The following is a 12,941-nucleotide window of genomic DNA, read 5'->3' on the forward strand; positions in this document are numbered from 1 at the left end:
AAAGCCAAAAGCTGGTTCTTTGAAAGGATAAATAAAATTGACAAACCATTAGCCAGACTCATCAAGAAGCAAAGAGAGAAAAATCAAATCAATAAAATTAGAAATGAAAATGGAGAGATCACAACAGACAACACAGAAATACAAAGGATCATAAGAGACTACTATCAGCAGTTGTATGCCAATAAAATGGACAACATGGAAGAAATGGACAAATTCTTAGAAAAGTACAATTTTCCAAAACTGAACCAGGAAGAAATAGAAAATCTTAACAGACCCATCACAAGCATGGAAATTGAAACTGTAATCAGAAATCTTCCAGCAAACAAAAGCCCAGGTCCAGACGGCTTCACAGCTGAATTCTACCAAAAATTTCAAGAAGAGCTAACACCTATCCTCCTCAAACTCTTCCAGAAAATTGCAGAGGAAGGTAAACTTCCAAACTCATTCTATGAGGCCACCATCACCCTAATACCAAAACCTGACAAAGATGTCACACAAAAAGAAAACTACAGGCCAATATCACTGATGAACATAGATGCAAAAATCCTCAACAAAATTCTAGCAATCAGAATCCAACAACACATTAAAAAGATCATACACCATGACCAAGTGGGCTTTATCCCAGGGATGCAAGGATTCTTCATTATCCGCAAATCAATTGATGTAATTCACCACATTAACAAATTGAAAAATAAAAACCATATGATTATCTCAATAGATGCAGAGAAGGCCTTTGACAAAATTCAACATCCATTTATGATAAAAACTCTCCAGAAAGCAGGAATAGAAGGAACATACCTCAACATAATAAAAGCTATATATGACAAACCCACAGCAAACATTATCCTCAATGGTGAAAAATTGAAAGCATTTCCCCTAAAGTCAGGAACAAGACAAGGGTGTCCACTTTCACCGCTACTATTCAACATAGTTCTGGAAGTTTTGGCCACAGCAATCAGAGCAGAAAAAGAAATAAAAGGAATCCAAATTGGAAAAGAAGAAGTAAAACTCTCACTGTTTGCAGATGACATGATCCTCTACATGGAAAACCCTAAAGACTCCACCAGAAAATTACTAGAGCTCATCAATGAATATAGTAAAGTTGCAGGATATAAAATCAATACACAGAAATCCCTTGCATTCCTATACACGAATAATGAGAAAGTAGAAAAAGAAATTAAGGAAACAATTCCATTCACCATTGCAACGAAAAGAATAAAATACTTAGGAATATATCTACCTAAAGAAACTAAAGACCTATATATAGAAAACTATAAAACACTGATGAAAGAAATCAAAGAGGACACTAATAGATGGAGAAATATACCATGTTCATGGATCGGAAGAATCAATATAGTGAAAATGAGTATACTACCCAAAGCAATTTACAAATTCAATGCAATCCCTATCAAGCTACCAGCAATATTTTTCACAGAACTAGAACAAATAATTTCAAGATTTGTATGGAAATACAAAAAACCTCGAATTGCCAAAGCAATCTTGAAAAAGAAGAATGGAACTGGAGGAATCAACTTGCCTGACTTCAGGCTCTACTACAAAGCCACAGTCATCAAGACAGTATGGTACTGGCACAAAGACAGACATATAGATCAATGGAACAAAATAGAAAGCCCAGAGATAAATCCACACACATATGGACACCTTATCTTTGACAAAGGAGGCAAGAATATACAATGGAGTAAAGACAATCTCTTTAACAAGTGGTGCTGGGAAAACTGGTCAACCACTTGTAAAAGAATGAAACTAGATCACTTTCTAACACCGCACACAAAAATAAACTCAAAATGGATTAAAGATCTAAATGTAAGATCAGAAACTATAAAACTCCTAGAGGAAAACATAGGCAAAACACTCTCAGACATAAATCACAGCAGGATCCTCTATGATCCACCTCCCAGAATTCTGGAAATAAAAGCAAAAATAAACAAATGGGATCTAATTAAAATTAAAAGCTTCTGCACAACAAAGGAAAATATAAGCAAGGTGAAAAGACAGCCTTCTGAATGGGAGAAAATAATAGCAAATGAAGCAACTGACAAACAACTAATCTCAAAAATATACAAGCAACTTATGCAGCTCAATTCCAGAAAAATAAACGACCCAATCAAAAAATGGGCCAAAGAACTAAATAGACATTTCTCCGAAGAAGACATACGGATGGCTAACAAACACATGAAAAGATGCTCAACATCACTCATTATTAGAGAAATGCAAATCAAAACCACAATGAGGTACCACTTCACACCAGTCAGAATGTCTGCGATCCAAAAATCTGCAAGCAATAAATGCTGGAGAGGGTGTGGAGAAAAGGGAACCCTCCTACACTGTTGGTGGGAATGCAAACTAGTACAGCCACTTTGGAGAACAGTGTGGAGATTCCTTAAAAAATTGCAAATAGAACTACCTTATGACCCAGCAATCCCACTGCTGGGCGTACACATTGAGGAAACCAGAATTGAAAGAGACACATGTACCCCAATGTTCATCGCAGCACTGTTTATAATAGCCAGGACATGGAAACAACCTAGATGTCCATCAGCAGATGAATGGATAAGAAAGCTGTGGTACATATACACAATGGAGTATTACTCAGCCGTTAAAAAGAATTCATTTGAATCAGTTCTGATGAGATGGATGAAACTGGAGCCGATTATACAGAGTGAAGTAAGCCAGAAAGAAAAACACCAATACAGTATACTAACACATATATATGGAATTTAGGAAGATGGCAATGACGACCCTGTATGCAAGACAGGAAAAAAGACACAGATGTGTATAACGGACTTTTGGACTCAGAGGGAGAGGGAGAGGGTGGGATGATTTAGGAGAATGGCATTCTAACATGTATACTATCATGTAAGAATTAAATCGCCAGTCTATGTCTGACGCAGGATACAGCATGCTTGGGGCTGGTGCATGGGGATGACCCAGAGAGATGTTATGGGGAGGGAGGTGGGAGGGGGGTTCATGTTTGGGAACGCATGTAAGAATTAAAGATTTTTAAATTTAAAAAATAAAAAAAATAAAAATAAAAAAAACAAATATATGTACTTAGTTTTTAAAGTCAAAGATGCTTCAGCAACATAAATGGACTTAGAGATTGTCAGGCTGGATGATATCGCTTATATATGGAATCTTTAAAAATGGTACAAATGAACTTATTTACATAACAGAACAGAGTCACAGATGTAGAAAACAATCTTTTGGTTACCAGGAGGGGAAGGGAGAGAGGGATAAATTGGGAGCTTGGGATTGGTGTATACACACTGCTGCTGCTGCTGCTGCTAAGTCGCTTCAGTCGTGTCCAACTCTGTGTGACCCCATAGACGGCAGCCCACCAGGCTCCCCCGTCCCTGGGATTCTCAAGGCAAGAACACTGGAGTGGGTTGCCATTTCCTTCCCCAATGCATAAAAGTGAAAAGTGAAAGTGAAGTCGCTTAGTCCTGTCCAACTCTTAGCGACCCCATGGACTGTAGCCCACCAGGCTCCTCCATCCATGGGATTTTCCAGGCGAGAGTATTGGAGTAGGGTGCCATTGCCTTCTCTACTATACACACTACTATATATAAAATATATAATAAGGACCTACTGTATACCACAGGGAACTCTACTTAATACTCTATAATGATATATATAGGAAAACAATTTAAAGAAGAGGGGATATATGTATATGCATAACTGATTCACTTTGCTGTACACCTGAAACTACCACAACATTGTAAATCAACTATACAATTAAATAATTTTTAAAAGTTGCTTATGTGATGTTTCTTGGTCTTTCACTGTTGCCTATGGACTTTCTGCCACATGTGCTTTTCCTCCAATCTTCCCAATTTGGCAATGTACCAGCTTTTGATTAAACTGGTAATCAATGTTTATATTACATCTGTTGTTCACAGCTGATCTATGTACAACTTTTTTTCTTCTCTTCATATTAATAATTGCCTTCTTTGGCCACTGCTTTAGTTCTTTTTGCACTTCTCACTAATTCATCTATAAACTTTTTGATAGAATTATAACTCCCTTCACTGTGGTACAAACATACTAGGTAAGCTGTTTTGCCTTTCTCTCACACATTGTCTCTAGCTCTCTTTCATTTTCTTGGGAATATCTTCCCTGTGGTGTTCTTCTTGCCTCAACCTGCACTACTTGCTCTCCAAAAGACCTGCTGGATATCAGTCCTGGTGTGACTTTTGTCATAATCCTAAGAATTTTCTTTTGGAGTGGATTTTCCACTTCTTGGACCCATGTCTATTTCTTTTTGGTTTACTTTTAAAATTATTTTATTTAATTAACTTTTTAGGTGTACAATGAAGGGATTCAGTTACAGATACATATATGTGTGTGTATATATGTATATATATATTTTTAGATTCCTTTCCCATATAAATTATTACAAAATATTGAATACAGTCTCTGTGCTGTATAGTAAATCCTTGTTGTTTATCTATTTTGTACATAGTGTGACCTTTTGGTTTACTTCTCACATGGTTTACATTTCTAAGTAAATTCCTTAAGAAGTGTGCAGATGGGGTACATCTGTGGGAAGAAGCAGGTATGACAATGTCTTTGTTTTGCCCTCAGACTCAATGGATAGCTCATCTGCATGCGGAAGTTTAGAGTGGAAACACGCATCTCTCAGGATTTCACAGGCACCGGTCTTGCTTCCAGTGTTAGCAGTGGTGGCTTCCTCAGCCTGAACCCAGATGCGATGGCCCTTCCCTGCTCCCGCCCTGGTGCCAGTCTCAGTGCTCTGCTGAGGCAGGAGCTGCTGACCCGCTCCACCTAGCCCACTAGGCCAACCTGCTCCCACCACCCACCCACTAGGCAAGCAGGCAGGTGGGAGCTCTGCTCCAGGGCACCAGCTTCCAGGCCTCCTCGTTGGCACAAGCTGACTGCTGAGGCCAGTGGTGAGCTGATCCCACAGCACCCGCAGCCTCAGACAGTGATCCTGGTTAATAGGCATGTCCGCTGCCTCTGCATGGCCACTGTGGTCTCTGCCGCTTGTGTGCCTCTCTCCATGGAGGGCTGGAGGAGGACATTCTGCAAAAGCAGGGTCCTTCAGACCAGCCGCTTTCTGGAGATGCACCTTTCTGCTTCTCCTGCAGAGGCACTCAGCAATTGGTTGGTGCCCTTAGCGGTACTGCTCAGCCCCGCCCCTTCCCCTCCTGTATGTAAAAGTTGCCTGAATTCAGAATGAGGGAAGATGGTTTTTTGAGCCGCTGTCTGCCATCTTCTCCATCTCAGTTCAGTTCAGTCGCTCAGTCGTGTCCATCTCTTTGCGACCCCATGAATCACAGCACACTAGGCCTCCCTGTTCACCACTAACTCCGAGTTCACTCAAACTCACATCCATCAAGTCGGTGATGCCATCCAGCCATCTCATCCTCTGTCATCCCCTTCAACTCCTGCCCCCAATCCCTCCCAGCATCAGAGTCTTTTCCAATGAGTCAACTCTTTGCATCAGGTGGCCAAAGTACTGGAGTTTCAGCTTTAGCATCAGTCCTTCCAAAGAACACCTAGGATTGATCTCCTTTAGGATGGACTGGTTGGATCTCCTTGTAGTCCAAGGGACTCTCAAGAATCTTCTCCAACACCACAGTTCAAAAGCATCAATTCTTCGGCGCTCAGCTTTCTTCACAGTCCAACTCTCACATCAATACATGACCACTGGAAAAACCATAGCCTTGACTAGGTGGACATTTGTTGGCAAGGTAATGTCTCTGCTTTTGAATATGCTATCTAGGTTGGTCATAACGTTCCTTCCAAGGAGTAAGTGTCTTTTAATTTCATGGCTGCAATCACCATCTGCAGTCATTTTGGACCCCAAAGAAATAAAGTCTGACACTGTTTCCACTGTTTCCCCATCTACTTCCCATGAAGTGATGGGACCAGATGCCATGATCTTCGTTTTCTGAATGTTGAGCATTAAGCCAACTTTTTCACTCTCCTCTTTCACTTTCATCAAGAGGCTTTTTAGTTCCTCTTCACTTTCTGCCATAAGGGTGGATACCTGAGGTTATTGATCTTTCTCCTGGCAATCTTGATTCCAGCTTGTGCTTCTTCCAGCCCAGCGTTTCTCATGATGTACTCTGCATATAAGTAAAATAAGCAGGGTGACAATGTGCAGCCCTGACGTAGTCTTTTTCCTGTTTGGAGCCAGTCTGTTGTTCCATGTCCAGTTGCTTCCTGACATGCATATAGGTTTCTCCAAAAAAACATCTATTTCTGCTTTATTGACTATGCCAAGGCCTTTGACTGTTTGGATCACAATAAACTGTGGAAAATTCTTCTCCATCTGCTAGCTTTCTCATTAAAGTCATTATTTCCTTGTTCCAATAACAGAGTCTCCCAGTTTATTGGCCTGTCATGTGGTGAGCAGAATGAGCTTGGGCTTGGTAATATTACTACCAAGATGTGCTTCTGACTTCAGATTCTTTGTATGTGGTTCTTACAGCCTAAAAGGTTTTAGGATCTTCTATCTTTGGTGGCCTGATGTTTCAAAATGAATTGCCTTGATATGAGTCTTTTTTATTCACTGTTCCAGGGACTTGATGAAAGTTGCTCAGTTATGTCCAACTCTTTGCGATATCATGGACTATATACAGTCCATGGGATTCTCCAGGCCAGAATACTGGAGTGGGTAGCCTTTCCCTTCTCCAGGGGATTTTCCCAACCCAGGGACTGAACTCAGGTCTCCTGCATTGCAGGCAGATTCTTTACTATTGAGCCACAAGGGAAACCGCTGAAGGGACTTGGTGACTCTTTTCAATCTAAATGATCATGTCTGTCAGTTATGAGACATTTTCTTGTGTAATTTTGCAACTTTAAAGGGCTTGCTATGGGATATCTGGTTGGCCTGTCATCCAATACTGGTCATAAAAATGCCTGTGTTGAAGTTTTTTTTAAAGCTTTACTTATAATTTTCTCTTTCAATTTAGTAAAAGGAAAGCTGGTACTTCTTGTGAAAAATTTTCTACAGATATCATTATTATTATTTCCTCTCCTTGGAAAGAGAGTAAGCTCTTCTTTTGAACAAGAAATGTCAAACTTATTATATTAAGATTAGGTAATATGTTGAGAAGTAAATGGCAAGCCACTCCAGTATTCTTGCCTGGAAAAGTCCATGGACAGAGGAGCCTGGTGGGCTGCAGTCCATGGGGTTACATGACTGAGCATGTGTGCATGGGGGTGGGAGATGGGTTGGTAGCAATAAACTGGGAGAACTCGAAAAAAAGATTATATACTATGTATGCTTGTGTTTTAAAACTTCTAATGAATTAGCAAGAAATTCGTATTTGTCAACTCTCAGCCATTGCTGGCTACATTCAGCCTCAGACATGTCCATTGTGAGCAGAATGACTTCAATCTGCAGTGGGAGAAAGGATGGACTAGTGATGTCATTTGCACATTTCCCACGGCACCAAATACATAGGCCTCTTTCCGTTTTCCAGGGCCTGGGTGTGTGCTTAATTTGGTTGAATCATATAGGTGGGACAGGAAGGATTCAGATAAATAAGGCAGAAGCTGTACTGTGACAATCTCACTCACTGTTCTTAGAGGAGACCTTGGCATTTGTATTAGGTGCAGCCAAAAATGATCTAGGATGTTGGAAATGTACATCCACTTGACTAGGACTTGATAGTTTCATGCAAGGGAAAGAGATGGTTTGGGATGTGGCTGACACCAGAAGGATAACTTAGAATTGTTCCAAGACAAGCAACATCAGAAAACTGGGGTGTGAGTCAACCAGATTAATTACCAACTTCTGTCTGCATATGTAAGATAAAATAGTTGAGTCAATATTAATTAGACTTCCACTCCTCTGATTGGGTCCTTGTAAAAAACAGTAATAATAAAACATATCATATTAAGTAGAATAAACATTAAAATAGTAACTTAAATGTTCTAAAATTTTTGTACATGAACTAGTGCTTTTGATCTGAATTAGAACCCAATGAAGTAAGCACTACATTACCCCCATTTTACAGATGATGCAACTGAGTCAAAGAGAGGTTAAGTAACTAGTCTAAACACATACCAGTAGTGTTCAGGAAGTTCAAAGCATGAATCCTCATAAAGAAAAAAAAGTGTATTCTTCAGCGATCAATGCAAAGAAATAGAGGAAAACAACAGAATGGGAAAGACTAGAGATCTCTTCAAGAAAATCAGAGATAACAAGGGAACATTTCATGCAAAGATGGGCTCCATAAAGGACAGAAATGGTATGGACCTAACAGAAGCAGAAGATATTAAGAGGTGCAAGAATACACAGAACTGTACAAAAAAGATCTTCATGACCCAGATAATCAGGATGATGTGATCACTCATCTAAAGCCAGACATCTTGGAAAGTGAAGTCAAGTGGGCCTTAGAAAGCATCACTACGAACAAAGCTAGTGGAGGTGATAGAATTCCAGTTAAGCTATTTCAAATCCTGAAAGATGATGCTGTGAAAGTGCTGCACTCAATATGCCAACAAATTTGGAAAACTCAGCAGTGGCCACAGGACTGGAAAAGGTCAGTTTCCTTTCCAATCCCAAAGAAAGACAATGCCAAAGAATGCTCAAACTACCGCACAATTGCACTCATCTCACATGCTAGTAAAGTAATGCTCAAAATTTCCAAGCCAGGCTTCAGCAATACGTGAACCGTGAACTCCCTGATGTTCAAGCTGATTTTAGAAAAGGCAGAGGAACCAGAGATCAAATTGCCAACATCCGCTGGATCATCGAAAAAGCAAGAGAGTTCCAGAAAAACATCTATTTCTGCTTTATTGACTATGCCAAAGCCTTTGACCGTGTGGATCACAATAAACTGTGGAAAATTCTTCAAGAGATGGGAATCCCAGACCACCTAACCTGCCACTTGAGATATCTGTATGCAGGCCAGGAAGCAAGAGTTAGAACTCGACATGGAACAACAGACTGGTTACAAATAGGAAAACGAGTACATCAAGGCTATATATTGTCACCCTGCTTATTTAACTTATATGCAGAGTACATCATGAGAAACGCTGGACTGGAAGAAACACAAGCTGGAATCAAGATTGCCAGGAGAAAGATCAAGAACCTCAGATATGCAGATGATACCACCCTTATGGCAGAAAGTGAAGAGGAACTAAAAAGCCTCTTGATGAAAGTGAAAGAGGAGAGTGAAAAAGTTGGCTTAATGCTCAACATTCAGAAAACGAAGATCATGCCATCTGATCCCGTCACTTCTTGGGAAATAGATGGGGAAACAACGGAAACAGTGTCAGACATTATCTTTGGGGGGTCCAAAATCACTGCAGATGGTGATTGCAGCCATGAAATTAAAAGACGCTTACTCCTGTTATGACCAACCTAGATAGCATATTCAAAAGCAGAGACATTACTTTGCCAACAAAGGTCCATCTAGTCAAGGCTATGGTTTTTCCAGTAGTCCTGTATGGATGTGAGAGTTGGACTGTGAAGAAAGCTGAGTGCCGAAGAACTGATGCTTTTGAACTGTGGTGGTGGAGAAGACTCTTTGAGAGTCCCTTGTACTGCAAGGAGATTCAACCAGTCCATCCTAAAGGAGATCAGCCCTGGGATTTCTTTGGAAGGACTGATGCTAAAGCTGAAACTCCAATACTTTGGCCACTTCACTTCATGTGAAGAACTGACTCACTGGAAAAGACTCTGATGCTGGGAGGGATTGGGCGCAGGAGTTGAAGGGGATGACAGAGGATGAGATGGCTGGATGGCATCACCGACTCGATGGACGTGAGTTTGAGTGACTCCAGGAATTGGTGATGGACAGGGAGGCCTGGTGTCCTGCAATTCATGGCGTCGTAAAGAGACGGACACGACTGAGCGACTGAACTGAATTACTTAGTACAATGCTTAGTACACGGTAAGTGCTCAATAAATACAAACTTCTGTGATGACAATCAAGGTTTGTAACATGCCCTATGATGTTACCCTTTAGTCTCCTGTGAGTAGGTAGAATGAAGAGTTGCCTATATTTGAATTTTTTTTAAGTTAGAGAGGAATCATAAAGGTTATAAATCTGTAGATAAAGAAAGTGGGGTCCATAAAAGTTATATTATATGCTTCAGCTAGTAGGATCAGAACCAGACTCCAAGACTTCTAACTCTGGATCTAGTCTCTTAACCTTGGTATCAATCTATAATCCTTTTAAAAGGTGACTCTCCCAGTTAATATACTAAATATAAAGTACTGCTTATCTAAATAATACGCAGAATTAGTATTTCACAGCTTAACCAAGACAGTTTTAAAGCCCTAGACACAAGTTCCCAATGCTGAAGTTAACCTTCCCCTATCCCAAGTGGTTCAACGATATGAAATTATTATTCATCAGTTAACTGGAAAATTACATTATTCAGAGCATCTCATCCCACTGGCAAGATGGTGTTTCTAAAACTAAAATGACATGTTGGAGCAGTGATGAGGAAAACTCTACTAATAAAATTGGCAGCTGCTCTTCAAAGAACATTTGGTTCTTCCTACTCTGAGCTGTATCTCCATGATTCTCAACCCAGGCTGCACACGTGGATCCTTTGGGGAAGCTTTGGCAGACAAATATGCTGAAGTGCTGCTCTGAATGTCTTGGAGTAGGGTCCAGGCTTGAGAAGTATTTACTGCCTTATCTCACCAAATTAGACCTAAGATTTCATTAGCAACAGCTATACTATTTCAATTCTCTACGTAACCAGCAACATTTACAGATGAAATTTTTCTTTTTTATCATCAGAGAGCACAAGTTTGCTGCAAGAGAATGAGTGAGAATTAGTTCAGTATTCCATGCATGTTTTCACCATTTAAATCCTTACAACAGCCCTGCAAGGTAAGCCAAGTTCATCATAGCATCTTGGACTTACAGATAAGCTGCCCATAATTGTACCCACCTAGTAAATGGCAAACTGCCACTCTAACTCCTAATTCCTGCATATCCCTAAGTCTTTAGACTGGACAGTGCTGTAGGTTGTCCAGAAACGAGGGCCTTTCCTATGGTACAGTCTGGCCCAAGTGTGATTTGTTAAGAGTGGTTCTGTGGTAGTGAAATGTACACAAGGTGAAGCAGACCCAATCAGGGTGCTTTTCCTGAAGCCAGAAAGCCAAGAACAAGAGGAACCAAGGATTGCAGATCATTTGGGAAATAGAGTAAAAGTAATTTTAAAAGCTCATAGGTATATGACAATTTTAAAAAAACTGGGATACTTCAGGGTTTTTATCTTACAGGATGTTTTAGAATTTTTAGTCTATCGTATACTTAAGAAATGTACTATATATTTTACTTCTCATGGTATCTGATCTGTCTCCTGTCCACTCCATCTCCCAAATGCCTGCCTGGTAGACCATAATGAGTAAAGTAATGAAGTTAATGTATGTTGACAGAAATTTGAAACAGAAAACAGTCTATCCAAATGACTGGTTATTGTTTGAGCTTTTGATGTAAGCATTTTAATAAATCAATAAAAATTTAACCACTGAGCAGATTTCATATTCTTACTTCCTAACCCAGATGTCAAATCCAAGTGGGAAGTAAATATATGATTTGGTGAGCTTGGAACTGGAGCAAAGATGATTTGATGGTTAGTATTCATGCGTAAGAGGCTTCTCAGGTGGCTCAGTAGTAGAGTCTGCCTGCGATGCAGGTGCAAGAGATGCCACGGGCTCAGTAACCTGGTTTAGGAAGATTGCCTAGAGAAGGGCATGGTAACCCACTCCAATATTCTTGCCTCAAAGAATCCCAAGGACAGAGGAGCCTGGCCGGGCACAGTTCACAGGGTCGCACAGAGTCGGGCACAACTGAAGCAACTGAGCACACACATCCTGCCTAAGGCAAGCATCTACTCTGTTAGGCTTAAGTCTGATGGTCCGGGCAACCTGTCTCTAAACAGTCCCATTTCTTGCTGCCGCAAAGGGAGCAGATGCTCGCCCTCCTCAAGTGCTTACCTCAATTTTCACCAGATACTCTCAAAGTTACAAGTATTCAATCTTAGAAAATGTATTCAGTCAGTCGGTTCAGACGCTCAGTCATGTCTGATTCTGTGACCATGTGGACTGCAGTACGCCAGGCTTCCCCGTCAATCACCAACTCCCAAAGCTTTCGCAAACTCAGGTCTATCAAGTCGGTGATGCCATCCAACCGTCTCATCCTCTGTCATCCCCTTCTCCTCCTGCCTTCAATCCTTCCCACCATCAGGGTCTTTTCAAATGAGTCAGTTCTTCGCATCACGTGGCCGAAGTATTGGAGTTTCAGCTTCAGCATCAGTCCTTCCAATGAATATTCAGGACTGATTTCCTTTAGGATGGACTGTTTTGATCACCTTGCCATCCAAGGGACTCTCAAGAGTCTTCTCCAATAACACAGTTCAAAAGCATCAATTCTTCGCACTCAGCTTTCTTTATGGTCCAATTCTAACATCCATACACTGGAAAAACCATAGCTTTGACTAGATGGACCTATGCTGTCTAGGTTGGTCATAGCTTTTCTTCCAAGAAGCAAGTGTCTTTTAATTTCTTCTAATTAGAAAACCGTGTTGGTTACACCAATTCATTTGTACCAAGCCCAGATCCCCACCCCAACCGCTATTCCTACCAAACTGCAGCCCCTAAGTACCTTCTAGAAAAATTCTGAATTCTCCATATAGGTATTTACTTGACAATTATTTATTGAGTAGCTACTAAGTGTGAGGTGCTCAGGATATGGAAGTGAAAACTAAACAAAAAAAAAAAATGCAGACAAAACTGATGCCCTCCTGGAGTGTACATCTAAGCTGGAAGAAATATATGATAAATGTCAGATGGGAAGGGGGAGGGAGAATATTGAGAATGGATGAAAGTATTATAAAAGTTATAAATACTAGGGAAGGCATCACTGAGAAAGTGACATTTTCACAAAGTGGATGTGGCGGGGGAGTGTATTCCAGAT

The sequence above is a fragment of the Capra hircus genome, chromosome 10 (assembly GCF_001704415.2).
Source record: "Capra hircus breed San Clemente chromosome 10, ASM170441v1, whole genome shotgun sequence".
Taxonomy (NCBI): Eukaryota; Metazoa; Chordata; class Mammalia; order Artiodactyla; family Bovidae; genus Capra; species Capra hircus.